At 39.2% G+C, this 24,600-nt stretch overlaps 1 protein-coding gene across 5 annotated transcripts in view; it reads left to right on the forward strand.

Annotated features, from left to right (window-relative positions):
• Window positions 1–24,600, forward strand: part of LRRC4C (leucine rich repeat containing 4C) — a 1,324,260-nt gene that overhangs the window by 1,166,706 nt on the left and 132,954 nt on the right. The window contains exon 1 of one of the 5 annotated variants that reach the window (XM_053560154.1): window positions 10,385–10,409. The exons of the other annotated variants lie outside the window; for them this stretch is intronic. The gene's annotated coding sequence lies outside the window, so the exon portion shown is untranslated. Of the gene's footprint in view, window positions 1–10,384; window positions 10,410–24,600 lie in introns of those variants that run through there. 5 annotated transcript variants of the gene reach the window in all.

Raw genomic sequence — 24,600 nt, forward strand, 5'->3', positions numbered from 1 at the left:
AACCTCCCTCCTAGCCACGCAGTCATCAGATCTCATCTACTCACTGTCTTAAAGTCAGCTTTTGTCTGTCCTGCTGGTCCCTCAGTCCAGGCTACAGTGTCTTTCCTCAATTATCTCTAACTAGTTTTTCTGAGAACGCCAACTTTTCTTCAGTGTAGTCCATTAGTTATTCTTCCTTTAGAAGTATCCCAAGAACTATGGTGCATCCTAGACTGGGTACAGGCGATTGCACTAATGTACACAGCTATGATTTAACAATAAAAAAAAAAAAAGAAGTATCCCAAGAAGTAAGGCGGAACACCCTCTTCTCTATATCCTAGAAATATATTTATAGACTAAAATCTAGACTTTTCTCTGGGAAGTGTGGTCTGGCCAGCTTATTTGCGCCCTCTTGCATCTGCCTGCCATAGTAGTGTTTCTTTCCTCTGGAAATATGCCAGGGTAGTTTTGGCCCCAACCTTGTGAGAGCTGCTCCATTTGCCTAGAAATACTCCTATGTCAAGTCTGAGGCCGAGTTACTTTCTCTGGAAAAGTTGTCTTTCGGTCCTCTGGGCCCACTGAGGCTCCAGTGCCTTGTTTATGAACATTTTGTTCAGACATCTGGGATACCTCTTAGCTTTGTTACAGCATATCTGCTTAGTTGGATTGTGCTAGATTGTGACTTATTTTACGATATGGACATCGTTTTATTCATCGTGTCAATTTGGACATCTACCTAGTATAGTACACGGAAATTTTCAATACATTTTGGTAGATCCCATGAATGAGTAGATGGAAACATCTTCGGGATGAAAAGATTCCTCCAATGTAGTTCATGATGTAGGCCATTATTTTCCAATACCTTTACCATCAAGATAAACTTTTATTGTTTTTCCTCCCATATCCCACAACTACTTTGCTTAATAAATAATTACAATTCATTTCTCCATTTTTACCAATACAAAACATATACTTTCCAGTCATCACTTTTCTTTTTGAAATGTACTAGATGAACTTTGTTACTATGATTTATTATAAATTGAGTCAAAAGGAAAGGGGCTTTAACTGCCTTATGCAAGTGTGTGAGTACACTAGGATTTCCAGTTGGCTTTTCAAAATATTGTTAATTGCTCTCCCCGAGGTTCTCTTTTTTTGTTTATTTTTGCATTTTTTGTCCAGGGCTGGGTTTGAACCCACCACCTCCGGCATATGGGGCTGGCGCCCTACTCCTTTGAGCCACAGGCGCCACCTCTGAGGTTCTCATTTTTTTAAAAATAGTTCCATAAATATATTTTAGTGCAAATTGTATGCTTTAAGTTATAACTGCTAATAGGCTTGTTACAAGTTTGGTATTGCATAGTCCTCACTGATGTTGTTCACAAAGATCACTGTTCACAAAAATCCAGGTGGTCTGTAGAGTTGTGCATTGCACAAGCTTCACAGTCACATGAAGTTTGCTGTCCTGCTCATGAAAGACTTAAGAAAGAGACTATGAATTTGAATAACATCCATATGTGAACTAATGCAAACAAAAGTTGAAAAAAGATCCTTAAAAGCCATCATTAAAAAAAAATAATAATAATGAGCTACAGTCATTTTTCTCAGCATGCGAATACCTGGCTTTGTGGGGACCTGGTGGACATTCACAGATGTATTACTTGGACTTCAGGATTCAGAAAGGACTTTCCTCCTTTCTTTCTGAGGGACAGCAGAAAACACTGGGTTAGAGGAAGGAAAGTGCTACATGATTTAGTTTTATTCTGCAATTTTTGAAGATAAATGTCTTGAATATGTTAAATTGTGATATTTGAGGTTTTAAGTTCTCTTTCTGACTCTTTTTCTAGCTTTAGATAATTTCTTTCTAGTTTAGAGATTACTATGATTACTCCCTAATAATAGTAATAGTAGATGATAAAGCATTTATTGTCATACTTCATGGTGCTTTTAAAATCTATTTCTTTTCATCCTTTCAACAAGTTTTAGTCCCAGAACTTATCAAGCAGCTATTTCCTTCCCCCCAGGTCGCTTGTGATAAACCGTGAAGAGTTGGGAAGGAGTACAAGGGAAAATTTATTTAGAAAAGCCAGTGATGACTTTGTTCCCCAGTTCTTGCCATACTATAAACTGCTGAAACACCAGTACTTGGGGAGGGAGGGGCCCATTTGTTTTATCTCCTCAATTTTTACCAAGTCATTATAGGAAATGCAACCATCTTATTATATTGTTTATCTGTTGCTGAAGTAGGTCTGGAAGGAGATGGAAGGGGTCCACAGATTTTAAAAAGATGAGGTCTTTTTCTTATGATGACTAATACAGTACCCTAATTATTTAGATCATCTTTTATTGTAGATATGGTCCTGCCTAGAACAAGTAGATTGTGATGTTTCCTTAGATACCCTCTTGTCCCTGCAGCTAATCATTTTGTATGTTGTTTGTTTGTTTAGCTGAGAACTGCAGTACTAAGGAACTCATTTTTAGGGCAACAGACATGTTTTCTTTGAACCAGTGTCTCAGTCATGAGGATGGGAACTTCAATAACGAAGACATGGAGTTTCTGGGTAGGGTTTTGATACTGGAAAATGAAAAAATGTGCCTCTCTTGAATGGTTTACAGTTGAATCTGAGCCAGATCTCCAAGTGTGCTGATTTTTGCAAAGTTAAATGAGAGTGAGAGAGAGGGAGATCTCACCCCAGCTGAGCTGTTCTAATCTGGGCAGAGAGAATACCGATAGCTCAGTTAGCTGATCTCTAGGGAGAATCTCCTCATCGGAACCAGAGCATGTGTGTGGGTGAATGAATTCAAGTGCATCATGGGAGGTATCCAGGGGACTCTGATTTTTGCTAACTGAAAAGGCAGAAAGTCAGAAGCTATCGTAAAAGAGTTAGCATCTACCCAGTAGTGTTTAGGCAGGCAAGTAGGGAGCTAGGAAGGCTTTCTCTGTATTGTTTGAATGTTGCCATGGTGATAGTTTCTAGCAGAAGTTACATGTTTTTTTTTTTTTTTCAATTCCCCAGAGCAGCAAACAGCATTTTCTTCCCCTCACCCTCTCTGCATCCCTCCCTGTTTCCTTCACCCTTAGTCCTTCCCATCCCTTCCTCCTCCCTCTGTCCTTTCTTTTGTTCTCAACTTCCTCAATCATTGCTTATTAATCACAAAAAGAAAATAATAATTGCAACTCCAAGAGGTCGATTTTAGGTAGAAAGTGAGTCAGACGTTCACTTCTGCCCAGGTTTCTGTCCCCCACCCCTCCCAGTCTGTTTATGTATTAAAGACCTAATTAGACTGAAGCTGTGGATGGAAGCAGAGTTGGGGCTCTCCCTTGTTGGTAGGACACAGAACATATTATAAAGGTTGGTGTTGTGGCGATATGTTAATTGAATCGCTCCAGGCAAGTGCGGAGCAGCAGTCTCTGACAATTAGAAAGAACAATGGCTTTACTATGAGGGAGCCCAATCTCTTCACCAGTGGAAGGATTAGCATGCACTTCAGGTCCCTGGAAGGTTCCTGTAGACCGAGAGAGATCTGCAGTTGGAAAAGCCTCCTGTCTCTTTAAAGCTAGACTTCTGCCTCTCCTTTAGCTAACTTCACTGCCAAGAAAGAGGAATGAAAGGACAGAGGGTGATCAGGTTTGGTGGGCTGCTGGGGGATCCTGGTGTAGACCTGAGCCCTAGGATATATTGCAGGGATATTAGGAAGGAATCTTTGCCTGCTTAATGCACGTGGCCGGTGAATTGTGAAATGGGTCTCATTAGAGCCTTTCATATCCCGGCATGTGCCAAAGTGCTTTGCCGGCACAGCGCCATCACTTCAGGTCCAACCCTTCTGCTGTTCACTGCAGCCAAAAAGGGACAGAGGCTCTGTCTGTATTAAAGCCCCCAGCCCCGTCACTCTCTGTCTACTGTTCATTGTAAGACTCCTCTGGGCTTTCAGTCCAGCCAGGGATGAGGCCCAGCATATCCTATAGGTGTTTATAGAGAGGAAATATAATGAATTTTGAGCATCAATGATGGGTTTGAGGCAGCCAGTGGCTGTGATACCCAGACCTTCCCCCTCTCTCCCTGGGCTGGCATTGAAGCTGTATGGAGGCTTCTCTGCAAATATGCCTAGATACTCACCTGAAGGAGAGGGTGGGTATGGTTCAGGGCCAAATAAGTCATCAGGGACTTCTATGTCAGATTTGGAGGAGCTCTTTACTTTTTTCTCAGATTCATATAGTAAAGATTTAAAATGAAATTATATCTTCCAAGGCATAGTATTGGGGATACTAATAATTGCTCGGTGCTGAGTATAAGTGTGTATCAGGTAGTGTGGTTCTCTTGTTTAGAACGTCCTACGGTTCTACAAGGTTGATATAAAAGCATAGACATATGAGTCAGACTGACATGAGACCTGTCACTTTTCAGATTTGCAGTTCAGGGTAATTTACTCACAAAACCTCAACTTTCTTATCTCCAACCTGAGAATAACTATAGTACAGGGTTGTGGTGAATTTGCATTGCAATAAAATGCATGTAAAGCTTTTAGCAGACTGCTTGGCACATAAAAAATGCTCAAGCTATTATTTGGAAAGATATAAGAGATATTTTCTTACAACATTATTGTGAAATAATTACTGGGCATAGCCTTCAGAAAGAAAGGTGTTAAAAGTAATTAAGAGCAGATTGTTGAATAAAAAAGGGAAAACAATATTGGAATTTGAAATGGTAAGATTCCTAATGTTTTCCACATAGCTCTGTACTTTGAAAGCAGAATTGATAAGATCAATGAAATAAACACTTTTTTTTGCATTTATTCTGGGGAGATGATTTTCAATCATTCATCTTGGAGTTTTTGTGTGGGATTGATCTCTTGCACCTATGTAAGTTATGATGCTTTAGATTGGAAATTTTGAATAAATATAAGTTAAGAAAAAGAAAATCAATACTTGTAATTGAAAAGTCCTGCAGTACATGGAGTTCAGGTATAATATGATCCAGATGTTTACAGAGTCACAGGAATTCCTGCTGTATTTTCTCTGTACTTGGCTTAGTCCTCCTGAATGGCCCATTCTCATCATTGATTTGCATTCCTTCAGCCAGCAACCAAAAAAAGAAGATGGCGTTTTGTCTCAGCATTTCCACAGAGCATCCTGAGACCTCAACAGAGCAGATGGTCTTCCATCATTTGCCCACTTGCAGACCATCCCTGGCTTCAAGGGAATGTAGTTGAGGGTTAAGTGCATCCATAAATGAAATTCAGGAGCTCTTGAGAGACAACAGGTGGTAGGTGCTAGAGAGGAAACCACAAATTCCTACCTGCCTGGGTCTGGTGACAAAGAACGGAAGAGCAGTTGCTGTGTTTGCAGTATAACATGCGATGAGGGTTAATTTGGTTTATGCTTCTCTGTAATACTATGTTGAACACAGGTACTGAAGTTTTAATAACCATTTAAGGAGTTTTTGTTCTTCCTGCAAATCTGTAGCTATCAATTATTTATTTATTTATTTATTTTATTGTTAAATCATAGCTGTGTACATTCAATCAAGTGGTACACTGTGCTGGTTTCATATACAATGATCATACTAATGTACACTGCTATGATTTAATAAAAATAAATAAATAAATAAATAAATAAATAAATAAAGAAGGAAAATGGGCACATGTGGCAACTGAGGTAATCTGTGACCAATAAGAAGTGAACAAGAATACCTAAAGGGGACCAATGAAAAGCTTTGTAGATAATTATAGGAGAGGTTAAGATAAGATACTTAAATTTGTATGCTGCCTTTGTGTGGTGTCTCCTCTTACTTGCAAGGGGGACCCTTTCCTAATCTCTGGGAAAGTCCATGCTTCACTTTAAATAAATTGTGCTTCTTTCTCCACTAAAAAAAAAATACAATCTGAAATATTCTCATCAAACTGTTCAATGTAGCCTTCATGGCATTTTCTTATTGTATGAAGACATTTGTACTCTGCCTTTAGTAAGTTTCCCCTATACCCATTCTAGGATGCACCGTAGGTGTGGCCCCACCCGTTACTCTCTCTCCACCATAACCTCCCCCCTCCCTTCCCCTTCCTTGGCCCTTTCCTCATAGTCTTGTGCTATAGTTGGGTTATAGCCTTCATGTGAAAGCTATAATTTAGCTTCATAGTAGGGCTGAGTATGTTGGATACTTTTTCTTCCATTCCTGAGATACTTTGCTAAGAAGAATATGTTCCAGCTCCATCCATGTAAACATGAAAGAGGTAAAGTCTCCGTCTTTCTTTAAGGCTGCATAATATTCCATGGTATACATGTACCATAATTTGCTAGTCCATTCGTGGGTCGATGGGCACTTGGGCTTCTTCCATGACTTAGCAATTATGAATTGGGCTGCAATAAACATTCTGGTACAGATGTCTTTGTTATATTGTGACTTTGGTCTTCTGGGTATAAACCTAGTAAAGGAATTATAGGATCGAATGGCAGGTCTATTTTTAGGTCTCTAAGTGTTCTCCAAACATCCTTACAGAAGGAACGTATTAGTGGGCATTCCCACCAGCAGTGTAGAAGTGTGCCCTTTCCTCCATATTCCACGCCAACATGTCTGGTTTTGGGATTTTGTTATGTGGGCTACTCTTACTGGGGTTAGGTGATATCTCGAAGTAGTTTTGATTTGCATTTCTCTGATGATTAAGGATGATGAGCTTTTTTTCAGGTGTTTGTAGATTGTGAGTCTGTCTTCTTTAGAGAAATTTCTCTTCAAGTCCCTTGCCCGCCCTGAGATGGGATCATGTGTTCTTTTCTTGCTAGTACGTTTGAGTTCTCTATGGATTCTGGTTATTAGACCTTTATCAGAGGTATAACCTGCAAATATTTTCCCCCATTCTGAGGGCTGTCTGCTTGCTTTACTCACTATGTTCTTGGCTGTGCAGAAGCTTTTTAGTTTGATCAGGTCCCAGTAGTGTATTTTTGATACTGCTTCAATTGCCTGGGGAGTCCTCCTCATAAAATATTCACCCTGGCCGATTTCTTCAAGAGTTTTCCCTGCACTTTCTTCAAATATTTTTATACTTTCATGCCTTAAGTTTGAATCTTTTATCCAGTAAGAGTCTGTCTTAGTTAATGGTGAAATGTGTGGGTCCAGTTTCAATCTTCTACAAGTTGCCAGCCAGTTCACCCGGCACCATTTGTTAAATATGGAATCTTTTCCCCACTGAATGTTTTTAATTGGCTTGTCAAAGATCAAATAACAGTAAGTAGCTGGATTCATTTCTTGGTTCTCTATTCTGTTCCAGACATCTACTTCTCTGTTTTTGTGCCAATACCATGCTGTTTTGATCACTATCGATTTATAGTACAGTCTCAGGTCTGGTAGCGTGATTCCTCCTGCTGTGTTTTTATTGCTGAGTAATGTTTTGGCTATTTGAGGTTTTTTCTGATTCCATATAAAACGAAGTATTATTTTTTCAAGATCTTTAAAATATGACAATGGAGCTTTAATAGGACTGTAGCTATCAAGTTTTGAGTGAAGCAGCTTTGTTGCATTCATGCTATTTTTACTTTATTCTCATCTCTTAGGGAACAGGATTTTGTTTTGAAAAAGAGTTTCCAGGGTGGCGCCTGTGGCTCAGTGAGTAGGGCGCCGGCCCCATATGCCGAGGGTGGCGGTTTCAAACCCAGCTCCGGCCAAACTGCAACAACAAAATTAGCCGGGCGTTGTGGCGGGCGCCTGTAGTCCCAGATGCTCGGGAGGCTGAGGCAAGAGAATCGCGTAAGCCCAAGAGTTAGAGGTTACTGTGAGCCATGTGACGCCACGGCACTCTACTGAGGGCGGTACAGTGATACTCAGTCTCTACAACAACAACAACAAAAAAAGAAAAAACAGAAAAAGAGTTTCCAGGCTTTTCTGGAAGTGAGAAAACACAAGCACAAAAGAATCCTCCAAAGTCAATAACAGTTTATGGTAGAGGTCCTTTCAACTGGAACATACACACTCCTGGGTGACCTGCACCAGCCATGGCTGTGCTTCTATCCATCTTTAATCTAAGTTATCATTGCGTAGGTCTCAGCAGTGGCACAGTCTACCCCTGACCTCTTCACTCTGCCTGCCCGAGGATGGTGATTCAGACAAAGTGGTACAAACGCTTTTGCTTCTTCATAGGAAGGGTGAAGGAAATCATTGGGCTTGGATACAACTGTATTTGTTAAGGTCTGTTCAGAGCACTTGACTGCTTGCCACATTCTAAGACTGGGAATTGTATCTTTTGAAGTCTTAGTATTATGCATTTCATATTGGGAACACTATAGAAACTTAATTCATACTTAATGTAGTGTCATACTCGGCATAAAGAATCAAACCAAGTTGATCTGCTTCTCATAAAAGCTATTGGAAAGCAAATGGCTGGGGGAGTAGGTTTTTCCTGAAAAGTTAAAAGAATGAAGAAGGCTACCATGTGTTGACCAATTGCTGAATGGTGGGAATTGTGATGAGTTATACACTTAGGACAACTATATTAATAAAAGTAAATATATCAGTAATAGGTAACAATTATAGGGTGATTACTATGTGTAGGCATTCTTCTAAGTATTTTACCTTTTTAAGAGGTAAAATCTCCAAGCAAATATATATCCTTTTGGAGGGTGAGAAATAGGAAGTTCAAATAGGCTCAATGCCACAGAGCCAGTAGATGGCAGAACTTGACTTTGACCCTCTGGACAACCCAGTGGCTTTTCTGTTCTACTGTTCTGCCTTTCACGTGAGACTACTTAATTCTCCTGCTACTACTAATAATACATATAAATGCCCTGTGACGCTTTTCTTTAACATCATTGCTTTTTATTTTTCTCCTTTTCTTTTCTGTGATCTTAGCTTTAACAACTTTTTATAGTATTTGTCAGCCTCTAGTTTGGCGAGGATAGCTGCCCAGCCACAACTGTGGATATCTGGAAATAAAGCTTTTCCTGCACCATTTATTTAAAATACATCAACCAGTTGGGTTCACTATAAGTAAGCCACAAAGTCTTTATGTGTTTAAAGTTAGAAAGAGTGAAGAAACATTTCATATTGCAATGGTTCCTGGTGACTGACCTTTGAACACCTGTGCAGATATTTGGAGTCGGCAGGCCTCCCTAAAGGTGTGACCAGGCTAATTGTCACAAGCTTAGCTGCAGAGGCTGCACCACATGTTTCATGACTCATTGGCAACCATCAGAAGACATCCTTCTCTGCAAACAGAGAAGGTGACTAGACCCTTGATCCAGAGCTCTTAAAACTCTTGACTCTTTACCCACTACAACAGTATGTGGGAGAGGCAGAAGGAGATATAACAGTATAGGCGGACATGGTCATGGCTGCCTGTTCCAAGAAGGCACTAAACGAAATTACCATTTTCAGTTCTTCTGGGCATTGGGCCAGATCAGGCGCAATGGCCCCAGTCAGTTTCCTTACACCTTCTGAATATCACCCTTTATTTTGCTTATGACAAAGGCACTGCAACACCAGGGAAGGCAGGCACAACATGGTGTGACTGCATAATCCTGGACACAAGGACATGCTCACCTGCTGACCACACACACACACACACACACACGATCCCAACCAGTTTATCTCCATGTCCCAAATTTCCACATGCCTTCTCCTGAAGCCCCTTCTAGAGACATGTGCCACTTACCTTTCTCTGCTATTCAAGATACGGGGGAAGGAACTGCATTGGGGTCAACATGCCATGAATTCAGGGCATAGTTTGACATCTGAGAATTTTTCTCTTTATTGCCCATTACATAATTCAACCAACTCTTTCTATGCAAAGCATATAAAGCAACTTTGATATAAGACTTCTTACACCAAATCTAAATTTTTTTAAAAAACATAAAATACTTGGTGTTCTTTACTACTTTGTAATATCTAAACCACTACCTTCTGTCCCTCGGGGCTGGCAAAACAGAGAAGCTTCTTTCTTCTGATTGTCTGTAGAATGTGCCCTTCCCTAACCCAACTCGGAATTGTAGCCCTCGGATTAGTACTAATCAAGCCCAAATGACTATAATTTCACCCCATTGGCCTCTCTCCATCTTCATCACCAGTGATGTGTCTTCCACATCAGTTTCATGCTACTCTCCCACTTCACCTATAAAGTAAATGCCAGCCCTGGAACGCGGCTGCCCTCCAAGCAGCCCCTGGGTCTCAGCTCCTCCTCTTCTGGGCTTCTTGAGTGTGCCAGGCTGAATTTCATCTCCAGGATTCCACCCTGTTGGGTTATTGTTCTATGTGCTTATTATCTGCTTCCTGACCTAGTGAGAAGACTGAGGGGAGCCCCTGGGTCCCTCCATGCCTTAGACACAGTGGATGCTGAATGGACGCTTCATGCTTGAAGAGAATGTTCCCATTCACAACAAAGCTTCCAACTGCTGATCTTAAAAACAGTTTTTTTAATGTAAATAAAATACACCTGCAGTGCATCTTACAAGGGTATGTATGAAACTTAGTAAATGTAGAATGTAAATGTCTTAACACAATAACTAAGAAAATGCCAGGAAGGCCATGTTAACCAGTGTGATGAAAATGTGTCAAACGGTCTATAGAACCAGTGTATGGTGCCCATGATCACATTACTGTATACATCTATGATTTAATAAAAAAATAAAATAAAATAAAATAAAAATGGATTTTCATTGCCTTTTCTAATAGATAGCCCCACAGATTCCACTTGGGGCCAGGCAACCTTCTCTGTGAGGGGCGCCCACTCAGCAGTGTGGAACTCTCTTTTGCTGAATTTCCTATGGCATCTCTTGAGAGAGTTGCTATTCAATGAGCAATAATTCCGAGTCCTAGGTTTCCCGTATCTGTTTGCTAGCAAAGATGAGGGTCACCCTAGTCAAAGCGTGGCCCCTGTGGGCTCAACTGTGCTGGCTCTGCAGAGATCCATCTGCCTTTGTTTCTCTATAGTACAGAAATGGGTGGTGTCCTCAGGATTTCCCAAGGAAAATGCTGATGTTTACAAAATGGTTTTTGTTTTCTTTTTTCTCACCTTTGTGGGTTAAATTTATACCCACGGCAAAGCTGCTGTTCTTTCATGTCTATGGTCACGCAACACACCTTCCCATTTTGTTATGGTTATGAGAAACATGATGAAGTTGGAGCCTCCATGTCTTGAAACTCCTGCCTGTGTGTGCATATTTTCCAGTGTGTAGCAGTGGTTCCCAAAACTAATCCACCATGGGGCCATAAGCTTGCAAAAAGAAATAGGGGCAAGGAGCAAAGTATAGTACATTTTTTCACAAGATGCTTATATAATTTAAAAGACAGTCTCAATTTTTTTCTTGTTATTTCATTGGGGACAAAATGTCCTTTCCTTAAAAGTGAATGATTGTGATAGTAAATGATAATTTAAAAAATTCCTTTCCCATATCATTACTTGGCAAGATAAGTCTTTGACAAGTAACAGCATGTCCATTATTCACTTCCATACTCTATCTGGAAGTGTGATCGCTAACCCTCAGGCCACGGGTAGCTACTGCTCTGTGGCCTGTTAGAAGCGGCTGCAGACCTCTGCCTCCTCGCCCACCCTGCCCTTCCCCTGTTCCCCACCTGACACCTCCATGTCCATAGAAAAATTGTCTTCCATGAAACTTAGGAATGGGGTCATGTAGCAGGAATTGAGTGTCAGGCACTGAGCTGTATTTTTCGCACCAGCCATCTCCATCACCACCACCCCCACCTGTTGAAAAATTGTATTCTGTGTAACTGGTACCTGGTGCCAGAAAGGTTGGGGACTCCAGGTATAGGACATTGCCATAAGATATACAAATTCGAGCCCGTGAGAAAAACTATAAGCAGGTATTTACAAATAAAATAGGGAATATGGGTCCATGTCATTGCGGCTTCCCCAGTGGCATCTTTTTAATAGCTATTTCCCACTGCTAAATACCATTGTCAAAGATAGCATTCCAGGGCAGATGCTGCTACCCTCCGGCCATACTACTCTGTGCACGGTAATGCTTCTTTTCTTGGAGCTTTCTCTTTCATGTAAAATGAGGGTTTTGATTTAGATGCTCTCTAATATTCCTTTTAGCTATATAAGAAGAGTCTAAGACATTTCGCAGAACTATTTGAGGAACTATTTGCAGGTAAAAAGAGCGACCTTTGCCAAGAAGAATGGAACTGCATTTTCCTTGCTCCCATCCGCAGACATTCTGGATGGCTTATTTCCTTTCTTTGCATCTTCTTGCCCTTCTTTGTCACCTTTGTCATTGTGCTTACCAAATGTATTTCTCTTCGCTACTGTCCGGATCTGGCCAAGCCCTTCTCTGCATTGCAATTGCCTTTGGTGTTGTGTGTATGTGTGTATGCCTGTGTGTGTGGCTATTCCGCAGGGTAAGCACTTAATTTCAGACTAGCTTCCACTAATTAACTACAAAATTAAGTAGGTGAATTCATTGATTCAGCACTTGGTTTGATGTTTATATTAACTCATTGAAAGGGAAGCCCTGGATGTGGCCAGAGAGAGGCTTGACGGGAATCTCTGCCTCCCTCCGGACTTGCCCACGCTAGATATCTATTTGGCTGTTTCTCAGAAGCATTCATGCATCTGGGGTGCAGCCAGAGGACTGAAGTTGCATCAGATAGGAATTCCATTCTTTGTGAAACAATCTTGACTTGTTCTTCTTTTTTATTCACTTACTTGCCACAGCTTCAGTTCTACTTTTAATGCACCTAGAGAGTTCTCTTAAGATGACTTCTGAGATTAAAAGGATGTATTCAAAATGAGATGGCCTCATCGCCCATGCCCACTTATCTCTCACCTCATGGGGAAAAAAGGCCCACACACCTGGTTGAAATCTTTACCTTGTTTCTATCAGAAAGAACTTAGTGTGTAATAGGATCCGACACTCCACATCAGAGCAATTGATTGGTTTTTTAGAAAAAGTATCAGCATAACATCTATTTCATTTTTTGTTTCCAGCAATCATGTCCTGTTTCATGCTTCTTTGACTTCGCATATAATAATCACAAGGAAACAGCAGATTATGGTGGCCATTTGTCACAGAATCGTGTTTATATATTTTTGGACATTTCCCCCCATGTATATAGGGATTTATGACTTCTTTCAAACCTCTGCAAATAGTATCTAGCTGATAAAATATGTTTTATGATTACATAGATGGAAACATGGTTAGTAATAGAGGAACAGCCGTGGTGAAGAGCCCTTTTCTTGGAGCCCATCCAAGCAGTTCAGTAACTTGTCTCAAGTAATTGGATTAAGAGAAAAATGTTGTTCTAAATCTATGTTCTCTGATTTTCTAGATCTTCTGTACTTTGTGCCCCTGTTAAAAAGTCTAGAAGTAAGTGGCATTGCCTTGGGGTAATTTATTTGCTCTATTTATTGAATTGTATGCACTGATTGTTAGATGAATTGCTTTATTTTCTCATTGGAGCATTAATTGTTGTCTCTGCCCATTGTCCCCCAGCACTTCACACACACCCCTACCATGGCATTACCACATCATTTAGTAATTATATGTTTATTATCCACCCCCACCATGATTCTGCATCTACTCAAGGAGCCACACTTGCTGTTTTTTAATGCTCCTCTTTAATAAATATCGGGGACCCAACCAATGATGAGAGACAGTCAATGAAATAGTGAACACAACATTTGTTTAAAGCCATTTTTAATTTTTCTGATAATATAGTTTGAATTATAGTAAACTTGTCCTTTGCAAACTCAATGATCACAATGTTTTGAATTTTGTGTCTAATAGTCCTATTACACCCATTCTATAAATTTGTGTTTTAAGAAGTTATTTTGAGTTTTTAATCATCTTGGCACATGGTTTTTAAAATGTTATTGAATCAATCTAACTCAGCCAATTTAATCATTTATGCTTAGTTACTCAATAATTTTTTTCAAGTTAATCAGTAAGCTCTACTCATTATAGCACAACAATTTTATAGTCGTAAATTTATTCAGAGAGAGAGAGAGAGAGAAACAGAAGAAAAAAGTAAGGTCATATGGCTTGCCTTCAGTGGATCAAATTAAATTGATAATTGTCAAGCTCCTTGTAACTTCTCATAGTATAAACCCAAACATACATTTTATTCTAAACTTTCCCATTCAAATTAAAAACCTGGATGGAAGTGGAAGACATTATTCTTAGTAAAGCATCACAAGAATGGAGAAGCATGAATCCTATGTACTCAAATTTGATATGAGGACAATTAATGACAATTAAGGTTGTGGGGGGGGAGGAAAAGCAGAAAGAGGGATGGAGGGATGTGGGTGGGGCCCTGGTGTATGTCACACTTTATGGGGGCAAGACATGATTGCAAGAGGGACTTTACCTAACAATTGCAATCAGTGTAACCTGGCTTATTGTACCCTCAAGGAATCCCCAACAATAAAAAAGAGAAAAAAAAACAAATTAAAAAAAATTCTCATATAATAATAGTTTTAATTGATACATACATAGTTGGATGTATTTGCACACACACAGAGATATGCATACATATTCCTTGACAGATAAAATGTCAAAAGTTCTGGATTCTCCTTCTCATGTTGATCTGTACAAGGCATAATAGCAGTATATTGTCATTAAATATATGGAGTGTGAGAGATCAGAGGGTCATGAAGAGGGTTTTTTACATTTTTACAAACTGCCTTATTTTCATTATGAAGGAATAGTTGCTCATTTGATAATTGTGCAACAAAATGTTATTTCAGGTCACATGCTTTTGAAAGCCAGATAATATTGTTTTAATTGTTTCTTACAAAGATTATAGACCAACTAAAATGTTTTTTAAAAAGTGCTATATAAAGGCAGGGCATGGTGGCTCATGCCTGTAATCCTAGCACTGGGAGGCTGAGGTGGGTGGATTGCTTGAGCTCAGAAGTTCAAGACCAGCCTGAGCAAGAGCTAGACCCCGTCTCTAAAAATAGAAAAAACAAGCTGGCCATTGTTGAAGATACCTATAATCCCAGCTACTTGGGAGGCAGAGGCAAGAGGATTGCTGAGCTCAAGAGTTTGAAGTTGCTGTGATCTGTGACACCAGGCACTCTATCCAATGTGATACTCTACTCAAAACAAACAATAACAAAATAAATAAATAAAAATATATGTTCACATTGCCTTCCATTTGAGAACTTACTTGCTACTAAAATTTCAGCTTTTAATATCTTTCTGCAGGCTTGCTCTGAGGATTAGTTGATTAAAGCATCTGTGCTGTGAACATCTTACTGCAGTTGGAGTATAATAATTGATTAAAATAAAATAGAGTTTCACAAAGTAGTATTTGGTACTTGGCCAGTTTTGTTACAGTTTCATAATAGAAAGAAAATGAGTATGTTTGCCAGAGTAAAATCTGCTGTCTCAGTGTAGGAGAAGAGAGCTATATAGACAGATATCAATTTGAGTCAAGGAATTTGAATTTGTACAGAAAGAAATCTTTTTGAAAGAAAAATTATCATCCAGGGATTTTTTTCCCCTTTAAGGCAATAATACATTTGGTAGCCTGTCTTTGCAGAGACAGGAAAAGGGAATGAATCATAGTTTTACACTATGTTTATGGAGTTTGTATAATTTAACTATTATTTTTAGGTTGAGACTTTTCACCGAAAGAAGTTGTTTCATGGCAATTATGATTTCTCACTGGTAAATATTTTATCCTTTTTTTTTATGCACTAAATGTTGATTAGCCCTAGGAGTGATTATTCTTTCTCTTACAGTCTTATACACCTTAAAACAGTGTTTTAAAAATGAGACTTTGCCCTCCTCCCTCCACTTCTGTAATTCTTCATTTATTTCCGGGAGTTCACAGAATCCATCTCATGGTTCTTGGTTACAGGATAGGTGATTCTTAGAATAAATTTACATGGAATTCTACAAAGCTGGAATTCAGAGCTTCTTTATTAAATATTTTTTATAGGTTTAAAGTTTTGAATCAAGCAGTCAGACATAGATGTATCAAGAAAATTTTTGAGTCCATGTTTTCCCCTGACGTTCATTTTATCTTGTTTCTTGAGTATACGGGATTGGATTCATAGTATCCCATAGCTTGTAGATGACTTTTTCTTGTTATTTTAGGCCATTGGAGAAAAATGTTTACCATAAAATTGCTACCAAATAGCTCTTTTCTCATTAAAATATCAAAATATTTTTCCATTATTGGTTCTGTTTTCTTATGTCATTTCTACTTAATGAAAACCTCTCTAAGCCTTCTAGAACTTATGAGTATACCTGTGTTTAGTTTCTGTTTAATTTGGGAAGAGTCTGCTGTAATGTGTAGGTATGTATTACTGGGTCATGCCAAGGTTTTCCCTGATATTTTATAGCGCTAAATCTCAGATAGACCCCTTTGGAGCAGGGCTAAATGCTAACATGACTGGAATTGTATTGATAACTCAATGAGTGGGAGATAACTCACATCGTCTGCTCACTGTGGTTTATTCCTGTTTTGTCAAATAATAGGATAGGATAGAATAAAAGGTTACCATGTGACTCCTTGGCTCTAGGAACGAAAGATTATTTTTTGAGAGAGATTCACGTGCCCTCACCCCCATTAACAAATGGGGGTCACAGTCAGAGCTGATGGAAGTGAAGGATAAGTAGGTCATACCCCAGTGAAGAGTTTAGGGGTGAGCAGCTTTAGTAGCTCCAGGAAGCAGGGCAAATCCAAAGCTCACATTCATCCGGGGTCAAGACCTAAGCATATCTGACTTAGATCAGTTCAGCACAAGTTATTAAGAGTCTGTTATGTGGTAGGAACTGTCAGTGTATGCTAGCTTTGTAATCCTACATATTACATAGAGTCTTAACGTTAGTTAGGAGAGAAGAAATTTAACTTTCATTCCCCACCTTTGCGTGCAGTGATTTAAGGAGATTCATTTAACCCTTCTGAAGCTCTCTTTCCTAATTTGTGAAATAAATCCTCTGCTCTCTCTCCTACACTGAGTTGTTGAAAGGCTGGAAATAGAGTAAGACAGAGGAAACTGTAAGGTTTTTTATATATGAGAACCTTTGCGTTTACAGAGTGCTGGATGGGAAGGAGGCCTTGGTGACTGGATTTGGTTTGAATAGCAAACTAGTTGCTTTACCTTAGGTAGTAAGGTAATCGGGGCTGGGACTATTGATGAAAATTATTTGGGAATACTGAAAGTGTATCCAACCCCTTAGTGTATGAAATCCTCTTGTGATTTTTTTTTTTTTTTTTGTAGAGACAGAGTCTCACTTTATGGCCCTCGGTAGAGTGCCATGGCCTCACACAGCTCACAGCAACCTCCAACTCCTGGGCTTAAGCGATTCTCTTGCCTCAGCCTCCCAAGTAGCTGGGACTACAGGCGCCCGCCACAATGCCCGGCTATTTTTTTGTTGTTGCAAACTTGGCCGGGGCTGGGCCTGAACCCGCCACCCTCGGCATATGAGGCCGGCGCCCTACTCACTGAGCCACAGGCGCCGCCCCCTCTTGTGATTTTTAAAAAGCTGCTCAAATTGAGGGTGTATAACTTTTGTAGCAACACCTGGGTTATAGGAGATTCTCAAATGTCAGTATACGTAGCTTTTCAACACTAGCTATCTTATTAAGGAAGGAAACATTTTTTTAAAAGGGCATTAAATCTGGCTTTCCCAAATTGTTTGTACACACTCTGGTGATCAAAATCATTCTGCCTAAAAAGTCAATGATCTAGTTAATTGCTGCTGTAGACCTGAGTAGCAGAAATTTTTGTTTATAGAATCCTCAGCTTGCAATCCACTGGGAAAGAGCAGCTGCATGAAAATAAAAGACAGGTTCCTCTTTCCTCTTGTCTCTTCACCTCTACTTCATTGTCAGAAGGATTTGGGGTTCTTAGGTTGTTTTAACAGAACAGCGGCTGCAGGCTCCATGTGTGAAATAGAAAGGGATTTTTTTTTTCTCTGTTCAAAAGAAAGACAGAGTATGAGATGGGTAGAATTTAATCCCCCCAAATTAGTATGTTTATGTCCTTATCACACGGTGCTTCAGAATGTGACAGTGTTTATAGCTTATGACTATAAAGAAGTAATTAAGTTAAAATGAGATCTTTCAGGTGGGTCCTGATCCAAAATGACCAGTGTCCTTTTGGAAAGACTATGTGAGCAAACAACAAGGAGGTAGCCATCTTCAAGCCAAAGAAAGAGGCCTCAAAAGAAACCAAACCTGTAGGCAATGTGATCTTGAACTTCTACCCTCCAGAACTGTGACGTAGAAAATACCTTACATCTTTGATGCTGTCCAGGCTGTGGGAACTTGTTACAGCAGTCCTAGCAAACTGATCTAGTGACCATGCTGGGTTTCCTTAACAAGAGTAGAGAGTTTATCATAAGAGAAGAAACAACCTCACTTATGTACCCACCTAAAGGAATGCATTCTCCACTCTCACAACCAACAACCCACAAGCATCAGCCTGGCTGTCCACCAGAATGGGACGTGCAGGAGCACAAAGTTGCTCTTTCAGAGGAAGCCCTCAATTAACCTAGAAGCCCCACACATGGGTCAGTTTTACATATTTTGGATAATTTAGATTTCTTCTATGGAGTAGAAAGACGACTTCTCCTTCACCCCAGAAGGTTTACTGGACGATCAATTTACAATAAGCCTGGTTAGTAAGAGAAAGAGATTACAAATTTATTTACTATGTGCATAGGGCAAAAAATCATAGAGCAATTACCCAATTTCCCAGTGAGGTCCAGAAGTTTGTATACCCTTATTGTAGTGGGAAAGGAGAGATGAGTAATGTAGATAACTCTGCAGAGAGGCTATAAATGGTTACCAGGGAAGATGAATAGATACTTGGGGGAATGAATGGATGTGGAAAACAGATTGACTTATAAATGATCTTCATTGGAAATTAAATTAGCCTGAGAGACAGTTTTAAAAAGGGTCTGGTTGCATGCCTGATCTTCTTCCCTGAAATATATTGAAATATGAGTCCATCTGGTTTTTTTGGAGATTGAGGGGGAAAAGCCCCTTCCAATGCCTATTGACCTCAATGGGCCTTTAATTCAAAATACTCTTTATAACAAGGAGTCATATTTGGGGGTGAAATTCCCTGAGTCCCTTCACTTCCATCTTGCTCTTCTTTCAGTAGAAATCGGGTTTTGAGAAGAAGTTCTAAGTCCTAAATAAGGGACTTATTTGCTAGTTGTTCTGGAATTTGTCTCAGATAGACAGATTGTTCATGCTCTCATCCGAGTTACTAAAATTTGTTAATCAGGGATATTCTTGGAGAAAGGTATGGATAAAAAGTACCATCGCTTGGAGTGCCCCAAACGTAGACTATCGCTATTCAATGATTTGTACATTGTTATTCACTATGTAATATATAATGAAACAGACTTCAGGTTAAATAAAGAAGAAAGAAAAGGTGGAATTCTGTTAGTTTGATTTTTTGTTTTTGTAGGGTAGTCACTTTGGAGTGATAGAGTGTTACAGCTCAGCCAGGTTCATTGCCCACTGCTCAAGAGGAAGCCAGCACACGAGACAGCAGGTGTTACAGCAGAGACAGGGTTTGATACTGTAGGTGCCTTGGGAGGAGACAGGAGGAATTTTCCAAGTCTGTTTCCCTGAGAATTTGAAAGAAAGAGTTTTTAAAGAGAGTTTTGCAGACAACAGGCTAGGCAATGCCTCTGCTGTTTGGCTGGGTTCAGAGTGGAACCATAGGGTTGTGAAAACTGTCTTCTTATGCTGAATCAGTTCCTGGTTGAGGGTGGCAAGACCCGTTGAGAGTTAGTTCTTTGGTGTGGGCCACTGATCTGGGGGGTCAGCTGGTCCACTGACATACAGGGCCTGGAAGATACCTCAACAACCAGCCTTAGGTTTCAAAAGGGTGATGTTACCTCTGGGAGAAATGAAGAAAGCTAAGAATCTTTAGGACCACTAGCTATGTGACTACTGAGTAGTAACCAACTATTGGAAAACAAGCTAGGGAGCAATGGCTGGTTATATACATATTTTAACTATACCTTTGCAGAGTTCAGGCCACACCACAGTTCCCACATGTGGATATTTATTAATTTTATAACTCATAGTATGGTAATTAAGAGCAAGTTTGAAGTGAGACAGATCCTGATTCTAGTTACAGTTGCATGCTATCATCAGAGACTCTTTCAGAATTTACATTTCCTAAATATTATTTTCACCACCATAAATGAGATAATGTAAAATCACTTATAAGTAGGGATAACAGTAATAATTGCTCTGTTCCGTTATCATTAAATAAACGTAAGTGTTACACCCTTTGTTGGCACATAGTAAGAACTTAATAAATGTTAATTGTTGTTCTTTATATTTGCCTTGAATATATACTTTCAGTGAAACACCGTTTATGCTAAACAGAGATTTCATGTTGACTCCATCAGCAGGTACCATCGATGCTGCCTCTCATTATAGGAACTATCACGTTTGTAGCATGAGGGGCACAGCTGCATTGAGACTTTGATGATGCTAAGTTAGCAGCATCAGGTGTAGATTTTAAATAAATTAAAAATAATCCTGTTTCAGGCCAGTAAGCTAAGGTTCTATCTAAAACACAGAGCCTTTAAGTACCAATATTAGCCTCTTCCTTCAGAAAGTAAAAACTGAAAAGTACAGCATTCAAAATAGCTTTTTTTAAAAAAAGGACAAAACAACAGGCTTAGTAAAGTAAGATACTTAAGAGATTCTACCTAGAGCCTCCTAAGGAGATTTAAAATGACAGTGTGGGTACCCAGCCTCATTTAGGCTCTCCAAAGACAGAGCCTGAGTCTATTTCCTTCCTTCCTTCCTTCCTTCCTTCCTTCCTTCCTTCCTTCCTTCCTTCCTTCCTTCCTTCCTTCCTTCCTTCCTTCCTTCCTTCCTTCCTTGCTTCCTTCCTTCCAGACAGAGTCTCACCTTATTGCCCTCAGTAGAGTGCCATTGCATCACAGGTCACAGCAACCTCCAGCTGTTGGGCTTTGGCGATTCTCTTGCCTCAGCCTCCCAAGTAGCTGGGACTATAGGCACCTGCCACAACCCTGCTAATTTATTTGTTTATTTATTTATTTTTTGTGTGTGTGTGTCTAAAAGTTTTATTTTTTTGTATTTTTTTATTAAATCATAACTGTTTACATTGATATGATCATGGGGCATCATACACTCGCTTCATAGACCATTTGACACATTTTCATCACAATGGTTAACATAGTGGAAAAGGGAGGGGAGGGAGGGGGGTGGTGGGTAGAGGGAGGGGGATTGGTGGGATCATACCTGTGGTGCATCTTACAGGGGTATTTGCGAAACTTGGTAAATGTAGAATGTAAATGTTTTGGCACAGTAACTGAGATAATGCTAATTTATTTTTTGTTGCAGTTTGGCCAGGGCTGGGTTTGAACCCGCCACCCTCAGTATATGGGGCCGACGCTCTACTCACTGAGCCACAGGCACCACCCAAATAAGTGTATTTTCAAAGCTCCATAAGTGATCCTGAGGTACATACAACCTGCATTAAGAAAGACCCTCCATTTGGATCCCAAAATATTACATATTAAAAACCATATTTTTTTTACTATTTTTTTCCTGACTTCTTTACTGGCCCTACAATTTGATATTATATATATATATAAAAAAAAATCCATGGAGTTTCTTAAAGAATTCTTATTTATGTTGTTAATATGTATGTTCTTTTCTTTTAAGATTAAATCTATAATACCACTTAGAGTCACAATTTAATGATGAATTTTAGAACTCTTCCATAAAATCATAAAAGATTTAGAACTTTTCTATAAAATCATAAAAGTATAAAGTTCTATCGAAAACCATAGGCAACATTTTCCTAATATAACCTCAATTTGGGAAGCATGATGATTTTTTCACGTCTTCTTGGATTGAAGCTCTGTGATAGAGTATGATCTTGAGACCCTCTTGTAGCTCTCTTTGAAGTGTCCTTGGCTGTAATAGTTAATGCTATTAGTTTCTCATTGCAAAATTTATGTGCTAAGTGCTTTGACTAGTCCGTAACCATTTTAGAATGCAATTGTGTTTCATAAACTTACCGTCTGGTAAGACAGGACTTAAAATAAAGACTCTACCCCATTCCTGAGTGGTATTCTTGCTCTTTCTTGTCTTGTAGAGGAAGATCGGTGATACAATGATGATATTGGGTCTTTTGCTGACTAGGGAGCTCTAGTCCCTTCTCATAAAAGATTAAATTTTTCTTCCTCTCATTGACATGCTGCTGATACTTAATTTCATCTCCAGAAGGTAGAGGAACAGTGAAAGCATTGAAGGTTAGAAGTAGGGAGTTTATGAAGCAGAAAGCCAGTAATTGCAGGAGGTTAAATATGCTCCTGCAGATAACAGAGAGTCTATCACACCGTCTAGTATAAAAACCTAACATTATTTTCATTGAACTTCATTCTGTATTTCCCTATGTTCTTTATAGTTTACAGGTTCAACCCTATTTAGAGCAAACCTAGTACTTAAAACTTCAGACTTAAACATTCCTAAAGTGTGATTATTAGTTTTACATACAAAAAGACCCTCCAGCACCCCATTAGGCACCTCCCTTAAGCCCATACTTCATAGAAAAATATATTTGCACTCAGCTATGATGCATGGAGGCAGCTTTAATGTGTGAAATGAATTCCTGTTATAATTCACTTATAACTTAGTAAATTAGCATGCTTTTATTAAACACTTATTATCATACACAACATTGAGGACATAAATAAAGTCAGACATATTTCTTAGGGTAATAATCATTTTATTCTCTCTGAGGATACAAAACCAGCTAAAAGAAAGAATTAGTCCACCACCACCCTCTTCAATGGTAGTATTATTCATTATTTAGAAGAGAGTTGTGTGATAGAAACAGCACAGCCATTGAAAATCGAAAGAGTGAAAGTTTTCAGATGAAGGTAAATCTTAAACTGGACCTTGACAGAATGGAGAAAAGAGTGGGGTGTGTGCATGTGCAGTGAACAGAAGGGAGGTGGTTCATGCTCTCAAATCCACAATTCTGAAAGCAAATTTCATATCAGCCAGTCTGAGACAATGCAAAGAACTTGAATATTAGAGCCAAAGCAATCTCAGACTGAATGCCATCTTCATTACTTACCAACTATATTCTATTGGGCAAGATGGGAATCCTTTCTTAGTCAGTTTTCCCATCTTTAAATGCAGTTAATAAATCTGCCTTAGAGAGTTGTTATAAGGATTTCATTAGATACCCAGGCAGAGCATTTAATAAATGTCTATTCCTTTTTTTCACAATTCATTTACTTAGGGCAATACTGGATTCAGTATAATACATGACAGACTTGCCAAAGAATTTAGATGGTGCCATGGGAAGTCTTGGAACAGGACTTGAACTGGAGCACTTTTATTCCTTTTCTTCTTCTTTTTTAAATAAAGACACATTGGAAAATGTGCTCCACATTTTTACAAAAATATGGTATTAACTATTCTCTAAATCTAGAAATGGACTGTCTGCATAGGTTTAAAATCTGTCAAGTTCTTCCTTCTCATCCCGCAAACAAATTATGTTTAGATTTGCTATTGCCCCCGTAGCAACTTAAAATTGCCATGAATTGAGCAGACTCCTAGTGAGTGGATTTTAATGATTTATTTATGTATGCATATAATCCCTCCATCAAATGCAGACCACATACTTGTCTGCCTGAGCTGAATTTTATTGATATATTTTTTTTCTTGCTTCTAATGCTACTGTTCAGATTTTAATTCCTGACAAAGCATTAGTGCCAAATGGCACCATTAGTGCTATTCGGAGTTGAGTTTTGCTGAAATATTCAATACCTGCTGTGTCTATCCTCCAGAAAAGAGAACAATCCAATCTTCCTTATTGGTTGTGGCTTCAGTTGAAGTGTGGTTTTTAATTTGAGACACTTTGGGGTTGCAAAAGAGATAATGGAATATTTAGGCTATGGAGGATTTTAAAAGCAGGGCCAAATTGAAGCCCTTATTTTAATGTCTAAAACTGTGATGTTTACTTTGAGAAAGCAGTCTCTGAACGTTCTGTATATTATCAAAGCACATTTCAATTACTTCAACAGCTGCAATAATAAAACGACAGTGGAAAGTATGAATGTGAAATGCAAGAGGCAAAGTAAAAGGGCAAAGTCATGAGATCAATCACGCCAAGGGAATTATGAAAGACAGACCCACCATACCTACATAGGGAAAAAGACATGGGAGCAGATATTTATAATTAGATGGAAGCAGAAAATGTTAATTGTATTAAAGACAGGAAGGGGGGTGAAGAGAAGAGAAGGCTTTATTTATATCTATGTTGCCTTCAAAACAACAGATTTCTCAGTAGAACAAAAAACACTTGGACTGCCCTTTTAAATGTGTGGCATGAGACTCTGACCTTCAGCCTTTTCATTCACTATTGTAAAGTCATACTGGACAATGCGTTTCTCTGTTTCCCTGAAGTAGCCTATTAGTCATGCTGTATATGTGGAAATGGATGGTCTGTTTATGTTATATATCTGTGACATGTCAAAGAGATGGGCAGACTAGAGCATCTGGATGTGGGGAAGAAGATGTGGGGCGTGCCTCCATTCTTCTCCAGAAGTGGATGGAGAAGAACAGGCTCTGAAATATCAAACACGATTTATCTGGAGGATGAAATTATTCTTCTTGGCACTTTTGCTCAGGATAGGTGCTGAAA

The sequence above is a fragment of the Nycticebus coucang genome, chromosome 14, assembly GCF_027406575.1.
Source record: "Nycticebus coucang isolate mNycCou1 chromosome 14, mNycCou1.pri, whole genome shotgun sequence".
NCBI classification, from domain to species: Eukaryota; Metazoa; Chordata; class Mammalia; order Primates; family Lorisidae; genus Nycticebus; species Nycticebus coucang.